Genomic DNA, 26375 nt, shown 5'->3' with positions numbered 1-26375 from the left:
AATAGATACCTCTTTGTGAGGTCCCGAGGTATGGCTTTCTTTAAGGCCTGATGCAATTTGTGTGATTGAATCTGAAGAGGAGAGGAGACTTTTGATTTTCTGAAAATAAAACAGAAGTCTAAGAACTGTCCAGTGTGAGCTCTAAGGAAATAACCCAAGTCACGGGTAGGTCAAGTTTGCTTATGTGGGGAGTTATATAAAATGCACGTGTCTAACCCACTTCTGATTTCGTTGCACCAAATAATGTTTTCCACAAAGTATTTGAAGTAAATCTGCTTCTTCAGAAAGTTGCACCTCTTAACTGGTAGTGGATGAGACAACATATTTCAAACTGAACCCTGGACTGTTAAAAAGCAGAGCAAAAGCATTCAGGATCCCATTAGGAAATTGTTGCCTTTTTTTTCTTCCTTGACTCTACAGATAGTTGGACTTTAGCTGTTAAAGGATAAGCTCCAGGCATATATATATATATATATATATATATATATATATATATATATATATATATATATATATTTTAATGAGAAGGAGGAAAAAGAAAGGACCAATGTCAACTACCAAAGCCAACTGGATCTATGGTCTGAAAGAGAGATTCCTACAAAACAGAAGACATCATATAAAAGTGACAATGTCTTAACAAAAGTAACACTCTTAACAAACCCACTGCATCTTAAAAAGGTATTTGCTTAACTATTAATAAAAGAGAACAATTTCATCTATCAATAAAAGGATTTAAATATTGGGTAGAGGATGCAGATGAGGTCAGGGACCAGCCGAGTGAACCCACTAATCATCAGTGTGGCTCTGGAACTCATGGCTAACCTCCAATTTATTTTAATATAATTTAGAATGTGCTATTGCTTGGGTTTAAATATTTATTAGTTTCAAAATTCTTGCCAAGAAACTTCTCTCCCCTCACAAAAGAAGGCTAAAGTAAAACTGTACCCTCATTTTAATAAAAGGCCCCTTTGAAGAGCAAGAGTTGCTGAGTCTCTAGGTATTAATGTACATCTTTGCCACTGGATTAGGAAGAGACTCCTTAGGGAGTTTGATTGTGAGCATAGCAATTCTGCCACTAGAGGGCTCTCTATTTTTTCCTTAAATATAGCCCGAAATAAGAGATAAGAACAATTCTTTTCTTATTCCTCGTGTCCAAGCCATACACCACAGCTTAAAGGCAAAACATATTGGTGTCCATTCACCTGCCCCAATTTTTACAAATATATATATATTTGCTTTTAGGTCTTTAGTGTGTGTTTTTTTCCTTTGTACAAAGAAAAAAAAAGATCAAACCATCTTATCAGTTCCTATCATTTTGTGTGTATGAAATTTAGATTCTTATTTCCCCACACATCTTGAGATGTCTCTGGGTTAATAAGAGTGAGGAGAATGAATACGGTGTTTTGGGTTAAGTTGGTCGACCTGTGAGAAATTCAAGGTCACTGTGAGGAGTAAATAGCCCCATGGAGGATGTAGTGGTAGCCGCCCTGTGGAAAGCTGCAGAGGACCCAAGAACTTATTAAGGGTGTACTCTAGTTCAGCCTCAGGCTAATGTAGGTGCATGCAGGAAAACCATGATCTATGATTGTGAAGAGCTTCATTGTGAGTTGGGAAATTGAATTCCTGTGTATGTGCAAGTATGAACACTGAATAAGGCAGCAGATGTTGAGCATAGTACATAAAGGTACTGTAATAAAATTCATGTGTGAATATGTGACTAGAATTTATTGATACTGAATGTCTAAAATATTTATCTACTCATATTTCTACTCATTTATCACCTATTTCCTCACTTTTTTTTTTTTTTTGCAAAGAAGATTTAAAGCAGCTACTTCCCCACCCGCCATGGCCTATATGATATCTCATAGCAAATATTCCAGTGGCTGGAAATTTTTCATTCTGGTTCTGACTGTCAGTAAACTACACCTGTGATCTTCAGCAAATTACTTATCCTTGCTCTTCAGCATCTTGTCATATGTACAAAGGAAGGCATAAGTGAGAAAGTTCCCAAACTCTTTTTATTTATTTTTTATTTTTTTAGAATTTACATTAAAAAACATTTTTAACTAATGCACAAAAATTGTTAATATTCATAGGAGCACCATATGATGTTCTTGTGTATGTATGCATTGTTTAATGTTCAAATCAGGATAAACACATCTATCTCCTGAAACAGTTATCATTAATTATGATGCAAACATTCAAAATCCTTTCATCTAAATCTTTTTATATTTATACTTCAATTCTTCTGAATTACTTGCATGTCTATTGCCAAGGATTGAACCTAGGACCTCACAAGGGCCAGGTAACTACTCTACCACTGAGCTACACCTCAAATCCCTGAATTGCTTTTTAAAAGAGTTTTATTGGAACATAATTTATGTACCATAACCTTTTGGAAAGGATATAGAGTTGTATGGCCATCACTACAATCCAACTTTAGAACATTTTCATCATCCCAGAAGGTCCTCAGATGCATTCAATATTTTCTTTTACCCTAAGCCTGAGACTCCCAGTAACCTACTTTCTGGGACTATACATTTGTCTTTCTGGAGACTTAATATTAATATTAATCTAGCTTGTACTTTTGCTGTTTCTGGTTTCTTTATTTTTATTTATTTTGAGGGGAGGTACTGGGATTTGAACTCAGGGACACTGACACACTAAACCACATCCCCAGCCCTATTTTGTATATTTTTCAGAGACAGGATCTCACTGAGTTGCATAATGTCTTGCTGTTCCTGAGGCTGGCTTTGAACTCAGGATCCTACTGCATCAGCTTCCCAAGCTGCTGGAATTACAGGTATGTGCCATTGGACTTGGCCTGTTTCTGGTTTCTTCTACTTAGCATGATGACTTTGAGGTTCATCTGTGATGTGGTGTATTGGTAGTTTGATCCTTCATATAGTGAGTAGTATCCCATTGTGGGTAAGTGGCACATTTTGTTTAAAAACACTGAATTGTTTCTAGTTTAGAGCCATTATAAATAATGCTGCTATGAACACTTAAGTGTAAGGTTTTGGTGAACATATGTTTTTATTTCTCTTGGGTAAAAACCTAGGAATGGAATTACTTGGCCATATGTGAATTTTTAAGAAACTTCCAACATTTTCCAAAGTGGCAGTACTATACTGTTTTATGTTTCTGTGATCTGTGTATGAGGGTTTCCGTTTCTCCACATTCTCACTGACATTTGGTGTTGTCAATTTCCATTGGTTGGTTATGTATTGGTATTTCATTGTAGTTTTAATTTGTGCTTCCCTAATGAATAAAGATGCTGAGTATTTTAATGCATTTAATGGCTATATGTATCTTCCATGGAGAAATATATCATTAAATATTATGTTCCTTTTAAATTGTGTTACTTGTCTGCTTATTATTAAGTTACATAATTTTAAAATTATATTCTGAATGTAAGTCTTCTTGTAAATATATTCCCCCAGTCTATGGTTTGTTTTTTTGTTTTCTTGGTGGAATCTTTTGAGGAACAAATGTTTTCAATTCTGATGAAATCTATATTATCAATTTTTTTATGAATCATGTTTTGTTGCACTGTTGATCAATAAAAAGGAGCAATCTACTCATACATTCTACAAAAAAAAATCTTTGGTTAATCCATTTTGAGTTCATTTTTGTGTATGATGTGATGTACTGGCCAAACTTCATTTTTTTTTGGTATATGCATATCTAATTGGTTCAGCATAATCAATTGAAAATACTATTCATTTTCTCTAGAATTATCTTAAGACATTTATTAATAAATCAGACTTAAAATATGTATAAGACTTTGAGGACTTTCTATTTTGCTTCATTGATCTATATCTGTGTTTACAACAATACCATATTACCTTGATAATTATATAAGGTAGTGTTGTGTTTTCATTTTTATTCAGTCAAAATATTTTCTAACTAGCTCTAATTTCCTCCTTAATCCATGAGTTATTAAGAAGTACTAGTACTACTTAATTTCCAATTAATTTGGGGATTTCCAATTTTTTGGTTGATTATTTAGAATTTAATTCTAATGCAGTAGGAAAACATGTTTTGAATGATTTCAACCATTTTAAGCTTATTGAGACTTGTTTTATGTCTTTGCATAAGGTTTATTCATGAAAATAATCTGTGTGCTCTGCTGTTGCACGAAGTGTTGTATAATATCAGATCAAGTTGGTTGGTAAGAATTTCTGTCTAGTTATTCTATCAGTTATTGAGAATGCAGTTTTAAAATCTCTAGCTGCTGTTTTTCAATTGCTTATTTCCACTTTCAACTTTCAATTATTTCTTCATGTATCATATATGAGTATACATTTGTTATAGCTATTCATAGTGTATTGACCATTTTATCATTTAGAAATGGATTTCTTTTTCTTCAGGATTTTTTTTATTAAGGTCTATTTTGACTGATATTAATAGAACCAAGCCAGATTTCTTATGGTTGACATATCCATGGTGTATCTTTTCCCATTATTTATTTTCAGCTGTTTATTGCTTTTTATTTTCCGGGTCGGGGGGAGTGGTTACCTGAGATAGAATTCAGGGCACTGTACCACTGAGCCATATCCCTAGCCCTATCTTGTATTTTATTGAGAGAAGGGTCTCACTGAGTTGCTTAGCACCTCACTTTTGCTGAGGCTGGCTTTGAACTTGCAATCCTCATGCCTCAGCCTCTGAGCTGCTGGGAACTGCTTGAGTCTTTTAATCTAAAATATGTTTCTTTTATGCAATACTCTTGTATTTTTGTCCAGTGTGACAATCTGTGTATTTTGATTAGAATATTTAGTCCATTCACTTTAAGTGTGCTTTATACAATCTCATGGTTTAAAAGTTAAGGCAACAAAAGAAAATATATAAAATACAGTCTTTTATGTTCACCCACATATGTACCCTTTGGGGTGTATATCATTTCTTCCCATTTCCCCGTTACCATCCAGTGTCATTTCCTCTCAATTAGAAAGATTCCCCTGGTATTCCATAGAATGAGCTTTTTAAAAACAATTCTCTTGGGGCTGGGATTATTGTTCAGTGGTGGAGTGCTCGCCTAGCACGAGCGAGGCCCTGGGTTTGATCCTCAGCACCACATAAAAATAAACAAATAAAATAAAGGTATTGTGTCCAGCTACAACCAATAAATATATATAGACATATATATCTATATCTATATATCTATATCTATATCTATCTATCTATCTATCTATCTATCTATCTATCTATCTATCTATATATTCTCTTAGTTTTATGGCTTTAGTTTCCTTTTAGAAGGATAATTTTGGTGGCTACAGAACTGTTGTTTGACATTTTTTTGCTTCTTTTTTTCTTTTTAATATGTCATTTAACTACTTTCTTGATCTCCTTTTTTTTAATTTCAAAAAACCCATTAGTAATATTATTATTACCCCATGTGAGATGAATCATTTTTGTGGATGACTTCAAGATTTTTTTTGTCTTTATTTGTCAGTGGTTTGACTATGATATCCTGGATGCGGACCTTTTAGAGTTCACTTTATTGAGCTTCTTATTGAGTATCAAATTTGAGAAGTTTGAGGCCATTGTTTTTTAAATGTCCTCGTCTCTCTTCTGGAACTCCCATTATACATATATTGATATATTGGATGTGGTCCCCAGGTCTCTGAGGCTCTGTTCATTTTTCTTTTGATCTTTTTACTCTGTGGTCTTTAGATTGGTTCAGTAGAAATACTTTCTTCTGCCACCTCTTATCTTCTGTTGAACTCATCTATGAAATTTTTATTGGTTATTATACTTTTTCAACCATCGACTTTCCATTTGGTTTTAAAATAGTTCCTATTTCTCTGTTGTGATTACTTATTTGTTGAGTCATTACCATCATATTTTTCTTTCATTCTTTAGACATGGTTTTCCTTTAATTCTTTGAACATATTTTTTAATAGCTACTTTGAAGTCTTTGTTAAATCTAACATCTGGGCCCCATCAGTTTCTATTGACTGATATTTTCCCCTTTTGCTTGGTTCTTTGCATGTCTCATTTTGTTGTTGTTGTTTTTGAAAATTTGGCATTTTATATAATGAATTCTAGAAACTATGGATTCTGAATTTCTTTTCCTAAGATTTGTTGTTACCATTTTAAAGCTACGTACCTGGCCTTAATTGCAGGACCTGTTTCCCTTGCAGTGTACAACCACAGATATTTTTAAGTTTAAAATAATCCTATTTATATTTTCAGTCTGAATTTCAAGGCATTGTCCCTGTGTCTGCATAGCTTACTAGCCAGCAAGTCATTGGTCAGGAGTTTTGCTTAAATACCTCAGATCATAAGATTTCTACTCTCTGCCAGTTAATTTGGGTTTGTGTTGAGGAACACATGGAAAGTTCAGGCAATGTTCAGTCTTGCCTCAGATTTTACTTTCTGTAGACCTCTCTTTGTGACCCCACGCGTGCCTCTAGTTTCCAGGAAACCAGGGATAAGGATAAACTCGTCTAGGTCTTCTGTGAGTTTCTCACATCTAGGTTCTCCCTGTTAACTCTCTGTCTGGGACCACAACCTCAGTAGTACAGTTGTTCACAACTCTTATTTTTTACTGACGACACTGTTAGGCATTAATTTCTGTCAACTACTCCAAAATAGCCTCTGTTGACAGGAGGCGGATGGTCTTCTTAGTTAGTGCCACCCTGATTGAGGGCAGAACCGCCACACTCAAACCATCTGCAGATTCTCAATGTTTTAATCCCAAATTCTAGTAGCTTGTCATGAATTAACACTTATTAATCTATTATTTATTTTGGGGCCAGTATCTAGAGCCTAGAATGCATATTTCTGACAATTTTGTCAATTTAAACTTGTTTTCAGGGCAGAAGTTTTTCCAATCTCTTCACTATTCTAAATGGAAGTTCTGTCCCGCGTCAGTTTTTAATTCATAGTTATTGATATCTGTGTTTTCCCCATACAACAGTATCCTCTGTGCCATTGGGAGCATTACTGAGGCAGTATTTCTTAAAAGGTACTCTAGTATAATCTCTGATCACTAGCTTTCTCTGAAAGTTTTGATGGAAATTTGATTTGATTTGACCTCAGGGTTTCAATGAAAGATAGTCAGAAAATAACCAGTGCTCATATTCTCTCTTTAAATACTTCCTACATGGTTTCTTAACTAAACTGTTAAGAAGTTGCAATTGTTTACTTTTCCACCAGGATTAACAGCTAAGCTTGTTCATGTTTCTCCAATAACAGTTATGTCGTAACCATCAACTAGATAATAGTAATTGTGAGAGTCATCCAAATCATGAAAATATTAAAATATGAAAATATTCTTCTTAGAATTAATAAAATACATCAATATTGATAATCCAGTTTACTCTTGTAGGACTCTTTTGTGACTAAATAGTGTTCCGTTGTATATATATATATGTATCACATTTTCTTTATACATTCATCTGTTGGTGGATATTTAAATTGATTGTATATCTCAGATACTGTGACCAGTGCTGTAATAAACATGGGAGTTTAGGTGTTTCTTCCACAGACTGGTTTCATTTCCTTTGGATGTGTACTCAGTACATATGGTTCATGTGGTCATTCTATTTTTAATTTTTTGAGGAACCTTCACATCATCAGCAAATGCCGGAGCCCATCTTTGAAATCAGCTCCATGAAACTGCTAAAGCCAGTGCTTTTCCTGATAAGTAAGCATTATTTCACAAGTGATGTGATAACTACTCTATAGAAGGCAGAACAACTGGAGATACAGTGGGGATTTTCTTTTCAAGGAATTTCATAATTCTCTTATTACCATTTTTTGAACCCCTCCCTCTGTTTGGCTGTATTATGCTGCTACAATAAGGTGTACTTAAGTTAATGTCCATGTTTCTTAACTTCATTCTGTCTATAAAACTCCCTAAATTAGAGTTCTAAACAAAAAAATCTAGTTTCTCCCTAGGCCCATCTCCATGTCCATTTTTTGGATGCATATTTGGCCCTGGTTTCTTGAGAGCACCTGTGTGTCCATCTGTCCATCCCGACATCTGTGCATCCTTCCATCCATCTATCCACCTACCCATCCACCATTTACCCATAATCATCCCACACATTGTTCAAGGTTCTGTGATGCAGAAATTAATGTTGAGAGTTAATTGCTTCTGTCTTAAAGAATTTTTCTAGCATTCTAAAACTGTCAAGAGTGTTGGTACATATTCCCCAGGGGTGGGGGAAAATAGCATGTGTTACAAAAATCCATGGAGTTTCTTAAAGCTGAGAAATTGAAGTAGACTACATAGGTAACTAGTTCCCCTTTCTCCCATTTCCCAGTGTTGTCTATTTTGTAAGAGGCTCCTACACTTAGAGGGAAGGAGCATATTTTAAAGTGACAGGTAGACAAACTAGCATTCTCCAGTGGTCCTCCCACTTTCAGCTACAGAGGATGCCCCCTTTGATCTAGCTGGAAACCCATTTAACACATTCATCTCAAAGGAGACAGATTAAGTTACCTTTGCCCTCCTTCCAGCTGCAAATTCCATCTTGTACCCCATTTTCAGAAATGATTTAATATAAATATATTTAAAATAATAATAATGCCCTCCTCCTACTCTCCCATTCACAGCTGTGGGTTCCTACCTTGAGTTGGATCTGAACTGTGATTAATACATGTGTTTAAAGAAACAGTGATTTTTTTCATTTTTTTTCTTTCCCAGGGCTGTATTTTCCCCACCCTAGTAATTCTTCTCCTATCCTTATTACCAAACATATTTTAGTGCCAGTTCCATAGAAATTCGTTTTGTTAAAAAAAATACTGGATCTCATCAGCAGGCTGTCTTCATGCAGGGTATCCTCACCTGGGGTTCATCCTGAGATCAGAAGTGGCTTAGAAGTTCACACATCTCAAGTGAGGAACAATGTCCTGATGACAAAGTCCTAGTGGCCACAGCTCTTCTTTCCCTTAACAACAGCAATTCTCAGTCTTCCTTCTTGATGCTGGAGTGGAGCTGAGTGAGCTCCTCAGAACTACAGGTGCATAATATTGCATCTCTGTTATTGGGGCCTTTTCCTTTATGTCATGTTAGGTGCTGCAATTTCAGAAGATCTTCTAGGGCCATGTTTTTTGCTGTTGTTATTATTCGTTTTGCTAACTTCAAAGGAGCTTACTTACTCTTAACTTAAAATTAACCTTTTGAAGTGAACAACTCCATGCTGTTTATTACACTCACAATGTTACACAACCATCACTTCTGTCTAGTTCCAAAATATTTTCAACACCCCCAAAGGAGACTTCATGCCCATTAAGCAGTCATTCTCCCTTTCCTACTCCCTTTAGCTTCTGGAAACTGCTCATCTGCTGTCTCTATGCAAGGGCTATATTTTTTTGGATAGAAATGTCAACCATATAACTTATTTGAATGTGTCTTGTTCCACAGCTGAATGATGAAGGTCTCAAAGCCTCAAATATCTGGCAACAGAATGGAACTAACACATTGCATTCTCATAGAGAATATCTAGGAGACTAATCAAATGCATGATGAATTGGATCTAGATCTGACATGGCCCAGACTTCTTGAAACCCAGATTTAACATGTGACAATATGAACATTGCAAGAAAGACAGTTTCTCAACTCCACCCGTCCATGACTTAAGTCCTAACAATAGCCATCAAGGATGTTTTAAATGAAGTCAATCATCAGTGTGGAAGAAGTTGCCAGAATAGACATAAAAACTGGATGGAGACTGGGGTTTTGGGGGAGAATATGGGAAACTTATAAGTGCCAAACACAGAGATCCTGTAATCTCTGTACAAAATCAAGACAGAATAAAAAAGGCGTTTAGATTTTTCTAGACTTAGTCATGACCCTGTGTCCTTTCTTCTACTGGACTAATTTTGGAATGGCATAAATTGTGGTGAGGGTTAAGCTTTTGATTTCTCTTAAGCACAGTGTTTCCTTGGTGACTACCTGCCCCCTGAACCCTGAGTTCCCCAGAGCATTAGTTTTAGAAGGTTTTAATAGGTGTTATATAAAAAGGGTTCCATGGTTTGTTCATTCATTTTCTCATTTATTTATTCATCAAGTATTTACCTAATTTCTATAATATCATGATTCCAGGTCTGGAGAATAAAGGAACTAAATTTTATAAGACAATGTGAATTGTGAAAACTACAAGAGGAGTTTTAAAGAATTTCTCTAAGAGGGATTTAACCCTATGGAACCTGTATTTTTTAAAGAATAAATTGGGAAATGATTTATGCTAAGTATGAAAAAGAGTTTCTAGATTCTTTGACTGCCACAATGACCTAATTAGCAAATGTATCCCCTCATTTTTCTCTGTAATAGGGAATATTTTTTCCCTTCAGAACACTTACCACAGTGTGAGATTATATTTGTTGTTTTGGTTCACTGGCTGGCATTCCTCTGTGGAGCTATATTGCTAGCACCATGAAGACACTACACGGCACCTAGTAAGCACTCAGTAAATGGTTTAAATTACTCAAGTGGATATCTTAAATAATAAATTTACTTATTCATTAACTTCACCTATTTATCTAATGTTTTTTTGTTTCTTCGAGTTATAGGGATCTCATAGAGTAATATGTGGTAGGTTGTCTACCACAGTTCACTTTTTTCCCCTCACTAGGCTTAGCAATTGCTGTGGGAAATATTTTATAGAAAAAGCCCTTGTACTCAATAAGCTATAATATTAAAATGATAGCTATTACTTTTGGCATTATTGGTTATACATTATTTTAAGTTTTCACACATAGAATATTAGCCATTTAGTCATGGCAACAATCCTATAATTCAAGCATTATTATTATCTATTTGTCAGTGAGAAAATTTAATAGTAAGATTAAGTAGTTTATTCAAAGCTATACAGTGGGTAAGTGATGGACCTGGGATTCAAACCTGGGGGATCCATACTCCTGGCCACTATGTTCTAACATTTGTGCCTGTAACACTCCATGGTCTTAGAAGTGTTATACATATTTTTGAAACAGAATTAACTTTCACAGATTTTCAATATTAGCTAGGAAAAACAATTTCATCTCTTGAATTTTCCAATGACCAGTGATATTGCACAAGGTACCCTCGCTTTTAAGTAGAGAACATTTTTAGGACTTAATTATTTTTCCATGATCATTCTGCGCTGAACTCATGAAATCTTATTCAAGTAGCCCACATTCATTAACCATTAGATCAGACAGCCTCGGGATATTTGTAGCTAATCCTTTGAATATACCGTCTCTTGATAAAGTTTTAAAAATTTTTTTCTTTCATTGTCTTTATGGTTTTGATATCTTTTTTTTTCTTTAGTTGATTGTATGTGTGTAATCTAATTGAGAATATGTTCAAAGATATAAAAGTCTTGACTAGTTTTGCCTTGGGAAGATTTCTCTAGGAGTTGGTTTGAAAAAAAAAAAATCTTGAGTAAATGGCAAGATTGGGAAAACCTGGTGACCAGAAGTTTGGGATATAAGATGTTAGTCAGCTTTCTATCACAATGTCAAAATACCGAGAAAATCAACTAGAAAAGGAAAGAGTTATTTCAGTTCATGATTTCGGAGGTTGAACTCACTCCAGGGTCTCTTGGGCCCATTAATTCTGGGCCTGTGGTAAGGGAGAATGTCATGGCAGGGAACACGTGGTAAAGCAGAGATGCTCACCTCTCGGTGGCCAGGAAGGAGAGAGAGGTTGGGGATAGGGTTTGGGGACAAAATATACCCTTCAAAGGCACAACCTCAGTGGCCTACTTACTCCTACCAGACCCCATCTCCTAAAGGTTGCACCACCTTCTAGTAGCATCACAGGCTGGAAAGCAAACCATCAGCACATAGCCCATGGCCCTTAGGGGACATTTCAGACCCAAACTATAACAGAGGGACAACATAACAACAGGCCTAGATCTCCCATAAGGAAAGAATTGAGAGCTGCTTTAATTAGAGTAAGAAGATAAAGTCACAGAAGAGATGGAGAGGGCTCTCGCTGATGGGATCAAAGATTGCATTTGTGACACAGTGTCCCTAAAAGGTGGAAGAAGATAGTATGTGAGAGCAGAAGGGGAGCTTCATGGGAGTATTGCGATGTGATGAGGAAGGCTGGGGTGGAGTGGAAGATTAATTGAATGGATGTTTTTCTTTTAAGGGTGAAAGAACTGTCTCAGTGAGATACTGCCTGGTTCATAGACATACTTAGGACTGATTCTCTTAACTATTGGTAAAGCAGAGCTTCTCAAACTCTTTCACACCTACACGTCAGTCTAGAGAAGGACCTGAGATTCTGTGCATCTAACAGGCTCCCAAGTGAGGCCAGTGCAGCTGATCTGCTGACCATACTTTGAGTAGCAAAGGAGTAGTGCATTATTCATCATGAAAAGTAGCATTGTGGACACTTGGGTATAAATGGGTCTATCTGTTTATATTGCTTTCCAAATGAAGGTGGAAAGGTCTTGATGGAAGTGAGGGAGGAAGAATAAAGAGAGAGAGGATCATTTTTTCTCAGAAGAAGGATCTCAAGAAAACCTTCAGTGCAGCCAGATAGCAGTTTGAGAGCAGTGGGTTTTCTGAGAACAGGTTTATAAAGAGAAATCCAGAACAAAACAATCTAAAAACTAGAATCAGTGTGGATTATAAAGACATCCATTACAACAAAGTTCTAAATAAGCAATAGTGCTTATGGCATGTGTGTAAAATACCTACTACATTGCCCAGAGTCTTATTCTGTAGAGCTGAAAAAAGAAAAATTACAGAGACTGGTGTTAAGCAATTGAGATTATTTCTAAGTTTTGGAGGCTAGAAGCTGACGTCAAGGTGTTGGTGAGATAAGTTTCATGCTAGGCCTCTTCTCTTGGCCCAAAGGTGGCTGCCATCTTGCTCGCATGGACTTTTGTGCTTGTATAGACAAAGAGAGATCTCTGTTGTGTATTCTTCTTCATATAAGAACACTAATCCTACTGAATTAGGGCCTGACCCTAATGACTTTGTTTAAACTGAATTACTTAATTTAAAGGGACTGTCTCCAAATACAGTCACATTGGGGATTTGGGCTTTAAGATATGAATTTTAGGGGACATAAATACATAACACCTGTACACAGTTGATATTCAATAAATATCAAGTAGGCTATCATCTTTAAAGATAAAAACTATGCTTCATGTATCTTTGCATTACCAAATGGTGGTACATTGTTTTAAATAAATATATGCTAAATAACTGAATGATACTCTGGGAAGGCTGTTGTCTTCAAAACAGAGATAAAACATTTTATAGTGTGAAGTTTCAGCACCAGAAGCTACAAAACCACAGACTACCATGTGGAAAGGATATCTGTGGGAGGATGATCACACTCACACCTCATGGTACACACTCTTCCACAAGATTCTCTTTGAATAGAGAAGGAAAAAATTAACAATATACCCCTAGAGAGTAGATCACTTCCCATTTATTTTTACTAGTTTATCTGTAATGTGTTCATTTGGGTCCTTAGTTATCTGTCATCTTTGGAAGTGTTTTCAAAAAGTGAAAATAAAAATAAGCATTCAGGTCAACAAGTTCTTAGAAGATATCGAACCAAATTAAAATCATCTAATTTTATTCCCTTACCCTCTGGCCCAGAGCCATCCAGGATGTAATAACTCAGTATTTTGTTAGCATAGAGAGAGTGTGTTACAGAGTGTTAGAGAGAGTGTGTCCTTGAACGCTGTCTCCTGGTAAACATGCCCAGTATAGGTGAAAAAACAAAAAATTGCAAACTAGTTTCCAACATCAATATCCTCCTGGGCCTCTGGATCAGGACAGAATTTTTGATCCTGGCTGCATTGTTCATCTTTCCGATACTGTAACAAGTGCCTGAGATAATCAACTTCTAGATAGAAAAGCTTTATAGTTTTGGAGATTTGTATCCATGATTGACTGACCCTGTTGCTTTTGGGCCTGTGGTGAGACAGGACATCATGGTGGGAGTACCTGGTGGAGTAAAATCCTTCACCTCATGATGGAAGAGAAAGAAAGAGAAAGAGGAAGAGTCAGAGTCCCAGGGTCCCCTTTGAGGGCATGCCTCCAAACACCCAAGACCTCCCAACAGTCCCCTTTTAATGATTCCACAGCCCTCTAGCAGCACCACTTTGGGGAACAAGCTTTTAACACATGAGCCTTTTGTGGGCATTCCAGATCCAAATGATAGCAAGGGTTGAGCATGGTTCCTGGAATAGCTCTGGATATGCCATGGCTTGTTTCCTCCTAGGGGACTGGGTGCCATTTCACAATTGTCCCTTTTCTGATTTAACAGGAAAGGCCACAGACTCCTACCCACCCACAAAAATTGCAGCTGATTCCAGGAATGCGAAAGAGGGGGGAATGTTTTACCCATGTCTTTTCCAAAAGAGAAAACTCAAGACTCAGGAGAGAATTCTAAATCTTTCTAGAAGAGGGGGAGGAAGAACGGAGTGAATCCCATATATTAGTTCCTATTAACTTTTAAAGAAGTTTCTTTCCCAAACTGTTTCTCTGTATTTCTTTATTAACACAACAGGATTTTAGTTAGGAAGGATAATTTTGGAGGCAACAGAAGTAGGATTTTCAGATTACATGTACTGTACCAGTAAAATTTCAAAATCTTGGCAAGGGTGGTGGTATGATGGTGGTGGTTAGGGTAGACAAAGTATTGCCATAGTTTTCATTTGCCCAGTGAAAATATTCTCTCTCTCTCTCTCTCTCTCTCTCTCTCTCACACACACACACACACACACACACATACACACACCACACCTGCTACAATTAGCACTTTATAAGAGAAAAAGAATTTTAGCGTAATAAATTAGTTTGTTCCTTATAAGAAATGAGAGTTGACAAATACAGATGCTCACACCCTGATGCTTATACACAAACATCATCTTTAGTTGTATACTTTTGGCATTTTCCCCCCTCTTTTTGTCTTATTTGGCTTATTAGGATTTAATCTTGGCTAGAACTGGTCAGTATATAGCTTTTCTGAGGCCATGACTTTGGGTAATTTGTAAGTCTGCTTATGATATTAAGATTCAACAATTTAATAAATAACCTTTATGTCATATCACTGTATTTCTTGTAGCCCCAATGAATATGTTAGGTAGGAGAGTCATGGCACACAGAACTAAAACACAGACATGACTAAACATGACATCCGGAAGTACAAAAATGGAAAACACGAAGAATCACATTGCTTCACTAGTGTATCTCCCTCTTGGCCTAGGATTTTATTTTTCCTGGGACACAAATTCATTCATTCAACAAAGCATGTAATTGACCATTTTCAAGGTCCAATGAATGTCCAATTTCATACAAGTTGCTTCAAGTTAAAAGCTTTGCTCAAGCCCGCTATTGTGGTAAGAGCCAGAAAGATTTTCATCTAGAGGAATCTCATGAGAAATTTGTAATACTATGTTTACCATGTAGATAGAATTTTCCTGACTTAAAATACTTTAAAAACATATGACATATGATCTATCTCTCCTTTAACTTCTTTCTAGACAATTTTTTCTTTATGCTTCTCAAACAAGTACATTGTTACCTATTTTCTAGTGGCCCTAATCTGTCATTGACATGCTCTCTACAAGAATCTTATTACTATGGTTCACTTCTACAACTAGTTAGTAAAGCTCAATTTCAAATTGAGTGTCTAAATGTGTGACTAAACTTTGGTCAGACATTCTTCTGTTGTATTATTATCCACAGTTACTTTCCCAATTATTCTGCACCATGAAATACCAGGAATCACATTCTGGTTCTCCCTGGAAGAACTCCTGAAATCCTTTTGCTCTGTTTGTGTCCTTGGCCATGACATTCTTGAGCTTATTGTCATAGTTATTTAGTGAGGTTAGTGATACATGGACATTTCCTGTGCATGGAATGTGTGTGAAATGACCAGCTGGCTCGGAAGTACAAGAGTTGAATGTCTGTTTCAATGGAACCAAGTGGTGAAATTAGGACATTTTGAATGGGGGATTCTAGTCTGAAAGTTTCACGACTACTTACCTTCCATGGGGCCAGTTATTCCTGACCCATCTAATCCTTTAGAGACTGTAAATTGTGTAGATGATACTCAATGAGAAGAAGGTGAAAGGAGATGCCTAGTGTCAATTTTCCTAGATTAGGTGGGATTGGCAGCTAATATGGTGATATGAGAAGATACAGAAAATGAAGGTCCAGCAATTAACAATGGTGTGGTTTTGATGCATAGGAATGTGTGTGTCCTGTCAATATAGTCATGGGATCAAAAACTTGAAAGAGATTACCAAAGATTTCTACAGAAGAGTCTTCTCAGGAGTTCTTAAAATATCCCAATGCTTCTAGGACTTCAGCAATTGTGGACAGTGAAGGAACTGTGTCAACAAGAAATAGAGTATTTGCATGCCTTCCTCCACCAACATTCCCCTCTATCGATTGTCCAATAATGTGACTCTTCTGAAGCAATGACTCTTGTGCATTCTACATTATGCTGGAAGTCTAGGGTGTTCCCTCTTGGCTTCAGTTCCTTTCTCTCTTCTGAGTGGATGCACAATATTCTACTCCAGAGGTAGTCAGATTTTTTTTCCTATAAAAAGACAGATAATAAATACGTTAGTCTTTGAGGGTCACACAGTCTCTGTCTCAATATTTACCTTTGCCTAGTCACAGACATTATGTTAATTAGCAGGTACAGTTATGTTTTAATAAGGTCGTTCTTGCAACATGCCTGACCAAAACCGATGAAGCTTGATTGACTTACAGGCTGAAATTTGCTAATACCTGTCTACATCATAAAATACCATGAATTTTATAGCTGTCCTTGTGTAAGAACTCCTAAATCCTCCCACTCTGTTGTATGTATAATTTCCTACCTAGACAATTTTGGCTTTGTTAGGATGAGGATAACATTGGACTTACCAATGTACTCATAATTCTTGGTTAATGTCCAATACACACACAGGGTGTTTGATAATTATTTGTTGAATGAAAGTTTTTTTTTTATGTTAGTTGCACACATTTTGCCTTCTCTTTGTGAATCTCATTTTCTTTTCTTCTTGACTAATCTCTTCCTTTTGTTTAGTACATTTTATTTTGCAGCAATGTCTACCACAATATCTCCTGTATTATATGCTCTTCTTATATTGTGATGCTGACACTCCTCCCATTAAGAATTGGGAGCCAGCAGGTGCAGCGCCACATGCCTGTAATCCCAGAGGCTGAAGCAGGAGAATTGTGAGTTCAAAGGCAGCCTCAGCAGAAACTAAGTGCTAAGCAACTCAGTGAGACCCTGTCTCTAAATAAAATACAAAACAGGGCTGGGGATGTAGCTCAGTGGTTGGGTACCCCTGAATTCAATACCCGGTACCTTCCCCACTACCCCTGCCAAAAAAAGTTGGGAGCCTACTTTCAATTCCCTCCCCTTGAATATGTGAATATGAGAGTGCTCATGGTGACTTCACAAGTAATGTTATGTGACTTATGAGAATAAGTCAGTGAAAGGCAATATAGTTTCTACAGGGTTCCCATGAAACCTTCAATTACCATGTAAACAGTCTGACTGTCCTAAAACTTCTATGATGTGAGGAAGCCAACCTAGTTTGCGTGGAATGATTCCTTGTAGAGGTTCTTTGACTGCCTGAAAGGATAATGTTGCTTGGTGAGCCTATAGGAACTTAAATTCCCACGCCCAGATGTTCCAGCTATGGGCACAATCTAATTATAGTGGCACGAGATATCCTGAGTTGGACAAGCTCTTCCTAAATTTCTGACCCATGAAAACTGAGATGATAAAACAATTGCTGTCTTACCTCATTAAGTTTTTATATAGCAGTACATAATGTAATACCTTTTTCCTCTTCCTGAAAAGGTGTTCCCATAGTAGTTAAAGTGATAACTGCAAAGTCTGTCTTCTTTGGTTGAAACCCCACCGTCATACTTTCTAACTATGCAGCATTGTGAAAGTATAAGTTACTTAGCCTCCCAGTGTCTCCAGGTTTTTAATCCGTAAAATGGAACTAACAAAGATAATGTTTTTCAGCTCAGAGTGGAGGTAGTATAAATGTCAACTAAGGTAATGCAGATAAAATGCCTAGAATAGTGGTTGACAAATAGTAAAGCCTTACAACAAGCTATTATTATTCCACCCCCAATTCTTTAAAGGTAGAACAAGAAAAAGACATTAATTAATGGAGATTCCATGTCTGTATTCATGATTCCCTAGTAGAAATTTCCAACATTTCCATGCCACTGCCTGCAGACGGACTACTTGCCTAATGGAAATACCTCATAGTATTCCACCTTCAAATTTTAAGGAGGCATTATTAATTTTCCAGCTCACTCCCAAGATATATCCCTACTCTTTTACTTCAGTAGACTTCTTATTAAGTATAATTCTACCATCCATCTATTATGTAGGAGTCATCCATGATCCCTCTAATTATCAAATTATTTGCATTGAATCCATCACTAAGATTGATTGGTGCTGTCTCCATATGTATCCCCAATAAGTTTATCCTTCATGTCTCTTCGTTTTTACTCTTAATACCTGAGGCCAAATAACCATCATTCTTTACCTATACCATTGAAATTGCTCTGTAATAAGTCTTCTCATTTTTTCCATTCCTTTTAATTTTTTTATTCTCTTCACAGTAAAGTGATCTTAAAAATACCTGGAGTATAACATAATTCAAAAGCCAATAAATCTTAAGTGTAGAGTTCATTAAATGATAGAGAAATGAATAAAATCCACATGACCGACATGAAATATTACCAGAAACCCAAACACCCTCCAGCCTTAATATCTGTCTATTATTATCCTTTTCTTCCTCACCAAAGGAGAAGGTTATCCTGACACTTAATGACATGAATTAGTTTTTACTTTCTTTGACCTTTTACATTAATATATATGTATATATCATTGTATAGAATGGAAGTTTTAGTTCCATTGTTTTACTACTTCCATTCATTTATTAAGCCCTGGACTTTTGGTTTGTTACAAACTTGGACTATTACCAAGGATGCTGTTATTAACTCTGTGTGTGTGCACATGAATGTATAAGTAAATTCTGATTGGATATATACCTAGCAGTGAAATTTCTGGGTTATAAATTGTGCATATTCCACTGTATGTTTATTTTAGCAAGATGTTAGAGTTCCATTTGCTCCATTTACTTGCCAATACTTTGTATCATATGTCATTTCATTTTATCCATGCTGGTAGGTTTTTATTGGTACCATCATATAGTTTTTATATGCTATATCCTAATAACTAATAATTTCTTTACATGCTTTCTGACTATTTGGATATTCTTTTTTATGAAGAAACTGAGTCTCTTGACCTTTTTTATGATTACTAGGTGTTCTTTTGTATTCTAGATTTGTGCCCTTTTTCAATTGTATGTGCCACATAAATGTTCTTCCACTCTGTGTCTTGCCTTTTCACTTCTTTAAAGATGTACTAAAATTCCCATATACTTTAATGTGGCTTAGTTTGGCAGTAATTATCTTTATGGTTAGACTTTTTTTGTATGTGTCCAACTTAAAAAATCTTTACTGATTTCAGCTTTAAAAAGTATATATTTTTTATCTCCTACATTCTTTGTTATATCTTTTAAAATGAGCTAGATAATGCAACTGGAAATTGATTTTAGTGTGCAGTGTGAAGTAGAGGTCAAGTTTCATTTTTTCCTTCTACAGACATTAAATTGAATGGCATTATTTTCAAGAAGGTCAACCTTTCCCCACTACTCTGAAGTGCCACTTTGGTCATATATAAAGTATCTTTATATCCCTCAGTCTATTGGTCATATTTCAAATATATTTATATCCCTCAGTCTATTTCTATTCTATGTCTATTTTTAATAACATACCATACTATGTTAATAACCGTAACTAAACAGTAAGTCTTGATTCAAAAAATTAAGTCCTTCAACTTTTTCTTTCACTCCCTTTTTTATTTCTCTTTCTCTTTATTTTTTTCTCCTTTTTTCAAGAATATTTTGCCTATTTTTGTCCATCAACAATGAAATATCCTTAGAATAGCTTAGCTCTTATCTCTTCCAGTCTTTTGCACTGTAGTTTTTGTGTATTTTAATTATATATTTATATAAAAATCTTAAGATATTTCTGTTTTATACTATAAATACTAATTTGCACTTATTAATGTATTTACTGCTTTCATTGCTCTCTATAACTTCTCGAATCTCTGACATTTAATGACATGAAGTGTTTTTGAAGTTATCATTCCATTTGCTTCTGGCTTTCATGTGTCCATTGAAAAGTCAGCTGTTAATCTTATTGTTCTCAGTGGGAAGACTGGTCCTAAACAACCTAATCAGTCATGGCCAAAAGGAGGATCAAAATGATCTTTTAAAAACAGAAATCAAATCCTAAGCTTAAAATGCATAATGGATTTTCCATCACTCTTTTTAATCCAAGCCCTTTACTCTGGTTTACCAGATTCTATCCCATCTTATAGTGCATAAATCTCTGAATCTTTCTAATATCACCCTCTTTCTTTTTAATGAGATTCTAGTCACAATCAACTTTGAATCTTTAAAAACTAAAATCCATTTTTCCCATTAATGACTTTGTTTTAAAAATGAAATCTCAATTCAATTCATATCTCTGTTAAGGAGGCATTTCCTGACCCCAAACTGGTCAGCCTATGCCAATCTTGCACTGTTTGATGTTTTGATAACAATTAAGAATCTTTTAATTCAACTTATTCATGTAGGTTTTCTTGTTTATTTCCCTGTTCTTCTACACACTAAATGAAAACTCCATAAGAGCAGAAGACTTGTATTTTATTTATTGATTTTCCCTAGGACTGAGAACAATAGCTGGCATATAGTCTCTGCTCAATAAATATCACAGAATCATGTTAAAGTTGGAACAACCACTTCCAGAAATGTTTTATGAGGCTGATAATAAGAAACTAAATTTAGAGGGGTCAACCTGACCAAAAGTAATTTTTAGAAAGTATTTTTAAAAACTATTTTTAAAAACTATTTTACATAAGCAGTATTTCAGAAAGCATTTAAATATATCTTTTTTTCTGACTAACAGGATGTAGGAGTGAGAATACAGCAATGAAATTGATAAAAGGGCTAAACATGTTTTTACCCTAAAAATTTGAAAGATTTTGAATTGTAGATTTTATGTCTAGTAAATTATCTCTCATTTTGGTTTGGTGAATACTTTTTTGTCTTTTGACTTACAAGTTTTTCAAATTATGATATTATTTTTGATCATTGCATAAATCTGATTTGTCACAGAACTGAATTATCTTTGAATTTTATCAGAGAGGCTTTCATGAAACACTCAATAGCCACACAAGGACCTAGACTTCAGATTTGCTCCACAGAACCATGCTTTCATCTCTGGTTCACTTCCAGTTGTTCCTGTCCTTTTTTTTTTTTTTTTGCTTTCTTTCTGATGGTGTCAAAGAAGTAATGACCTGACTCAAGGGCAGGCAGGAGAGAAGGAAGCCAAGCCAAAGGTTTACAAAATCAACACGCAGCATAATTTCATTGACCACATCTAGTCTGTCAGCCTTTTGGGAAATATTTATATTTTTGCTCCCCCCCTTCTTTGTCACCAAGGAATTTCATTTCCCTCTTAAGTGGCTTAGCTCAGAAAGGAAGTGGGAAAGTGGTAATAATCATTTAAGAAAGGCAGCCAAACCACAACTACACCTTGTTCTTTTGGAGCCTGTCCTGTCCTCCTGTTTGAAGTTATGTAGGTTTTTCTATTTGTATCTGTTCCACTTGTGCCTGTTCCCCTTGGGGCTGTGCCTTGTAAAGTGGCAGAAGTCTGAAGCTTTAGTAAACATTTTCTTCTTAAATGGAATATATTTTTGTGGGATCAGTCTGTTCTAAAGGAATACCACCCCCAGTCACTTTTCAGAACCATTTGTATAAGCCGCAGATGTTTCCTCAGTCGTATAATGGAGTCTCTTCCCCTCTTCCACCAGCAACACAAATTAATTTCCCTGGATTTGAGACAGTTTGCTTTATAGTCTGGTGTGATCTTTATTCACAGATGACTTGATAATAACACATATGTGACAACAATTTGCCTTTCCCTGTTCCATAGAAATCTGCCTCAGGCCCTCAGACACCACAGCTCTTAACTTTAGGGAATCTTTTGGATTCTCAGTTTTCTAAAAACAGACCACACAATTGTAGTTGGTGAAGAGAAGCCCCAAAATGAAACAAACAGATCTGGGAAGATTTCTCCTCACATGGAATGTCTTTTACAACCTTACCACTTTTCCTTCCCATTGCACAGGACTCTTCATGAAAACAAGGTGGGGGATGAGAACTGGGGGTTAGTCATAGAAGAAAGAACAGTATTTTATTATTATTCCATTTGTGTCCTCAAACTCTTTTAAAAAGACAGAAAATGTTAATTTTGCATGAGGGCACTGTAGACTTGAGCCCTTTAACATGAAAATGTTTGTCCTGATTAGATTCTAACACTATTACTAGATCATTCTTTCTGGCACAAAATGTTTTCAGTTATCACTACAGCATTCTCATTTGTCAATTGCTTTTCTTTCTCAAGGTGATCTTATCAGATTATTTCATTGCAGAGTTCATTTAAACCCTTGAAATCCAATCATGTTTATTTTAGATTGTCTTTAAAAATCTATAAACTTGGACTCTTTTCAGTAGCCTCATTGGCTGAGAAAGGTTTGCTGGTTTCTTTTAAACAATTGGCTGAATTGTACAGTGCACATTTGAGTAAAAGGTTAGATTTGAAATGCCATCAAGTAGATTCTGTTTCCCAAATGCCTTGGTGGAGTGAAACAGTCTGAACTGAAACTTTGGAGAGAGAAGTTTAGAAGAAACTGGAGACCAAGGTTTACTGCTAATCTGATACTTAGAAGCACCATTTTGGACTCTGGCCAAGCTGCCAAAATGGAATTTTCTGCCCATGTCTCAATTGTTGGTTCAGTTTATCTTAGGGTACTATTGCAAGTCAACAATATTGTTTTGGGGCTCCCTTTTTGCTTTCTTTGCTCTCTTATTTTTTGCACAGTTTTAATTAGAAATTTCCTGATTATTGCTTACAGCTCATCAATCTTGGTTAAAAAACACTAAAACTCTCATGGCCAACTTGTATTGACAGGTGACATCCACATATCCAAGGTCACCTATGCTCTTTTCTGCATGAGCTACTCCACCTAAGTATGCTTTGGTTATGGAATATCCAAGAAAATAGCATAAAATTCATTTTAATTCCAGAGATTGAATTTCTATGTTTCTCAAGAGGAATGACTGTGGAACTGTTTCTTTCAATTTTCCACCTCTGTCACCAAAAACATACTATAATAAATACCAACTAATTTGATTTCCTAGCACATACGCATATCTATGCATTGTTTTGGGGGGTTCAATTACTGACACTATAATTTATGGGTCATTTCAGGGATTTTTTCTAAGCATAATTCTATCTATAAGCAATGTATGCCTCAACTTCTGGAATTGCAGAGTGACCATCACCTGTAGAGTGTCCACAAATTCTATAATATCCTCTGGTTTATTTTCTGCTCACTTAACTTTATTTACTTTGTTTGCCAGCTCTTTCTACTTATCTGAGTTTGCAATTCCTACTCTGAAGATCATGTCCTCTGCAAGACATCCCTGGTTCTACCTGGGTCAAATGGGCATCTTTCTCATCTAAACCCTTTCAGGATAGGAAGCTCTCTAATGACACTTAGGCCTTTCTGCCTTTGAGAACATGCCTCAGCCCTCCTTATTGATAATGACTTTTCTGTTCTGAGAGTGACAGATGAGAGTAGATTTTGTAAGTCGTGGATAGATTAAAGAATCAAGATCTAAGAGGTGAGGTGAAGAAATTGAAACATATATGCAGGTTACTGGGTCTAATATTCATTAAAAATAAATACAATTCTTCCTAACAGTCAGAGCAAACCAAGGAATTACCTGATCCCTATATATGTCCACAAGGAGACAGCTTGTGGACTCCTTGAGGAAAGCAAAAATCATCTCTGAGAGTTTTAGGTCTCTTGAGTTCAGGAGAGTGAGTCTTTTTCCTATCTTTGCATTGACCTCACCTCCACCTGCCCTATGCACTATGTACATAATTGGTAAATAGTTGTTAAATTTTTCCTTAGAGATTTCACTGACCTAGGGAATTGGCCAGTTTGTGAAGACCTCACCTCTGTGAACTTCCAAGGGCACTTCATCCAACATTACCATGAGTTGGTCAACTTGGAGGTTTTCACTGACAATACCTGATAATGATCCACTGGCCATTTTACCCCAAATAACTACTGTTTCCCATAATTCCTTAATGATTAACATTTTATTTCCATCTCTGTACTTTGTGATTTTTTAACATAAAACTCAAATTTCCCTTTCATTCCTTTACACTTTTGGTCGTAACTTCTACAAATGTTTTGAAAGCTTCTACACAGTTGTGCACATCAGTTAACAGAAGGTGGCTGTGGTGAGACGCCAAACAGCACTTCAGACTCATTGGATTAGATTCTTGGAGTCCACTTATTAAAGGCAATGACGAGGCCACGGAAAGTGGATTCTAGTAAAGACAATGGCAGCAAAATAAGAACAGCCACAAACCATCCTATTTATTCAGGCCTTTCATTTCCCTGGGCCGCTTTCAGGGCTGTTTTTATTCTCATCTGTGAAACAGAAGAAGAGTTTGGCTCAGGAGCTGCAGCCGGGAGAATGCTTGCCACGCTCTGTCACTGTGTCCTTGCTGTTCCCTTCCAGGTAGAGTGATATACCTGGCCCCCTGCCTTGGCGCCTGTGTTCACAGCTCCCAGGGATCTACTTTTGTACCCTCTTCTCTCTCTCCCTTCTCCAGCCTGCCCATGACCACTTCCACAATCTGGGAGCCTCTGGCTGCCAATGGTCAGTGCCAATGCCAGCTCAGTCCTTCTCACCCAGCTGGCTAAAGGCCAACATTGCAACCTAAAACCTTTCCCAGAGACTCACAGCACCTCGGCACATGTCAATGATTTCGCAGTCTGGGATGTTGGGAAGTGGGGTGTACAGAGGTGCCGCCTTCTTTGTTCCATGTCATCATCTCAATAATTTATGGCCTATTGAGAGGATACGAGTGGGATTTAATAACTTTTTCTCTCATCTCCCTGCCTCCAGGATTGACCTGTTCATGTTTATTCTCTGATGGCTTATCATATCCCTGTTCAGAAGCTGACCCCCTCCTTCCTACTCTGTGAAATGAAAACACTTCATCACAAGGTTCAAATTATTCAGCTTCACTCTCTCAAAAACACAAGAGATACCGCTTGAAAGAATTTTACAATCAGTACATTTGCTCCCCTGAAAGGATAATAGACTGAAACCCAGAGAAATGAAGTGACTTTTTCAAGGCTTTACAAAAATAAATGACAAAGCTAGAAATGGAGACAGAACAAATTCTTAACCCAGTTTTCTTTCTCTTAAAGCACGTGTACTTCCCAAATCATAACATCCTGAATATAAAATGGAAAAGTACACTATTTTCATTGAGCTCTCTACGCTCATTTGAGGATCTGACAGTTGGAAATCTGAAGCTTAGGAACGTGTGTTTATATTGACAGTGCAACCAAATGTTACATCTACAGAATTTGGGGTTAGAAAGGATATGTGTGAATTCATGCTGGCACTCATTAGCTGTGCAAGTATTTGAACACATTGCTTAACCTCTCTGATCCTTGATGTACACATTAGTGAGAGGAATTCATGGCTTTCTTGAAAAAAAAAAGTACTGTGTTGATATTGCCAAGGAAACAATTATCATTAAAATCATTCTACTAGGCTTGCATAGCATTCCTGACATCCAAGATGATATGTTGTCATCCCTATCCTTTCTTTTTCTACATGTTAAATCCCTCACCTTCTCAGCATCTCTTCTATACCCCAAGAGAGCTCTATTGTCACTTCCTTCAATGTTCAGTAAAACTTTGGATAGCCAGAATCTTTGAAAGAGGATCATGGCAGGACAGTGGAGAACATACCTATCAGTAGGTAGTTTATTTATGTGAATCAAGCAATATATCCATTGCAATTTATTTAGGTTAGCAACAGAAAAACAGATCCCAGTTGGCTTAAGTTTCCTTGATGCATTCATTTACTATTCATGCTATAACGAATTACCATAAATTTCACTGGCTTAAACATTATAAATTTGTTTTCTTATGGTTCTGGAATTCAGAAGTCTGAAGTGAGTCCCGCTGGGTTAAAATCAACATATCAAGGAGACTGTGTTCTTTCCCAGATTTCTAGGACAGAATTTATTTTTCTTGCCTTTGCTATCAGCTAAAGGCTAATTGCATGCTTTGGCTCATGGCCCCACTCCTCTCTACCCAAAGCCTCAATGTGGGGCTGTGTGTTTCTCATGTTGCCATCTTCTGTTTCCTTCTCTGCTATACCCCTTCTCACTCTTTT

The sequence above is a fragment of the Ictidomys tridecemlineatus genome, chromosome 7 (assembly GCF_052094955.1).
Source record: "Ictidomys tridecemlineatus isolate mIctTri1 chromosome 7, mIctTri1.hap1, whole genome shotgun sequence".
NCBI classification, from domain to species: Eukaryota; Metazoa; Chordata; class Mammalia; order Rodentia; family Sciuridae; genus Ictidomys; species Ictidomys tridecemlineatus.
Note: the sequence above shows the minus strand (reverse complement) of the source record.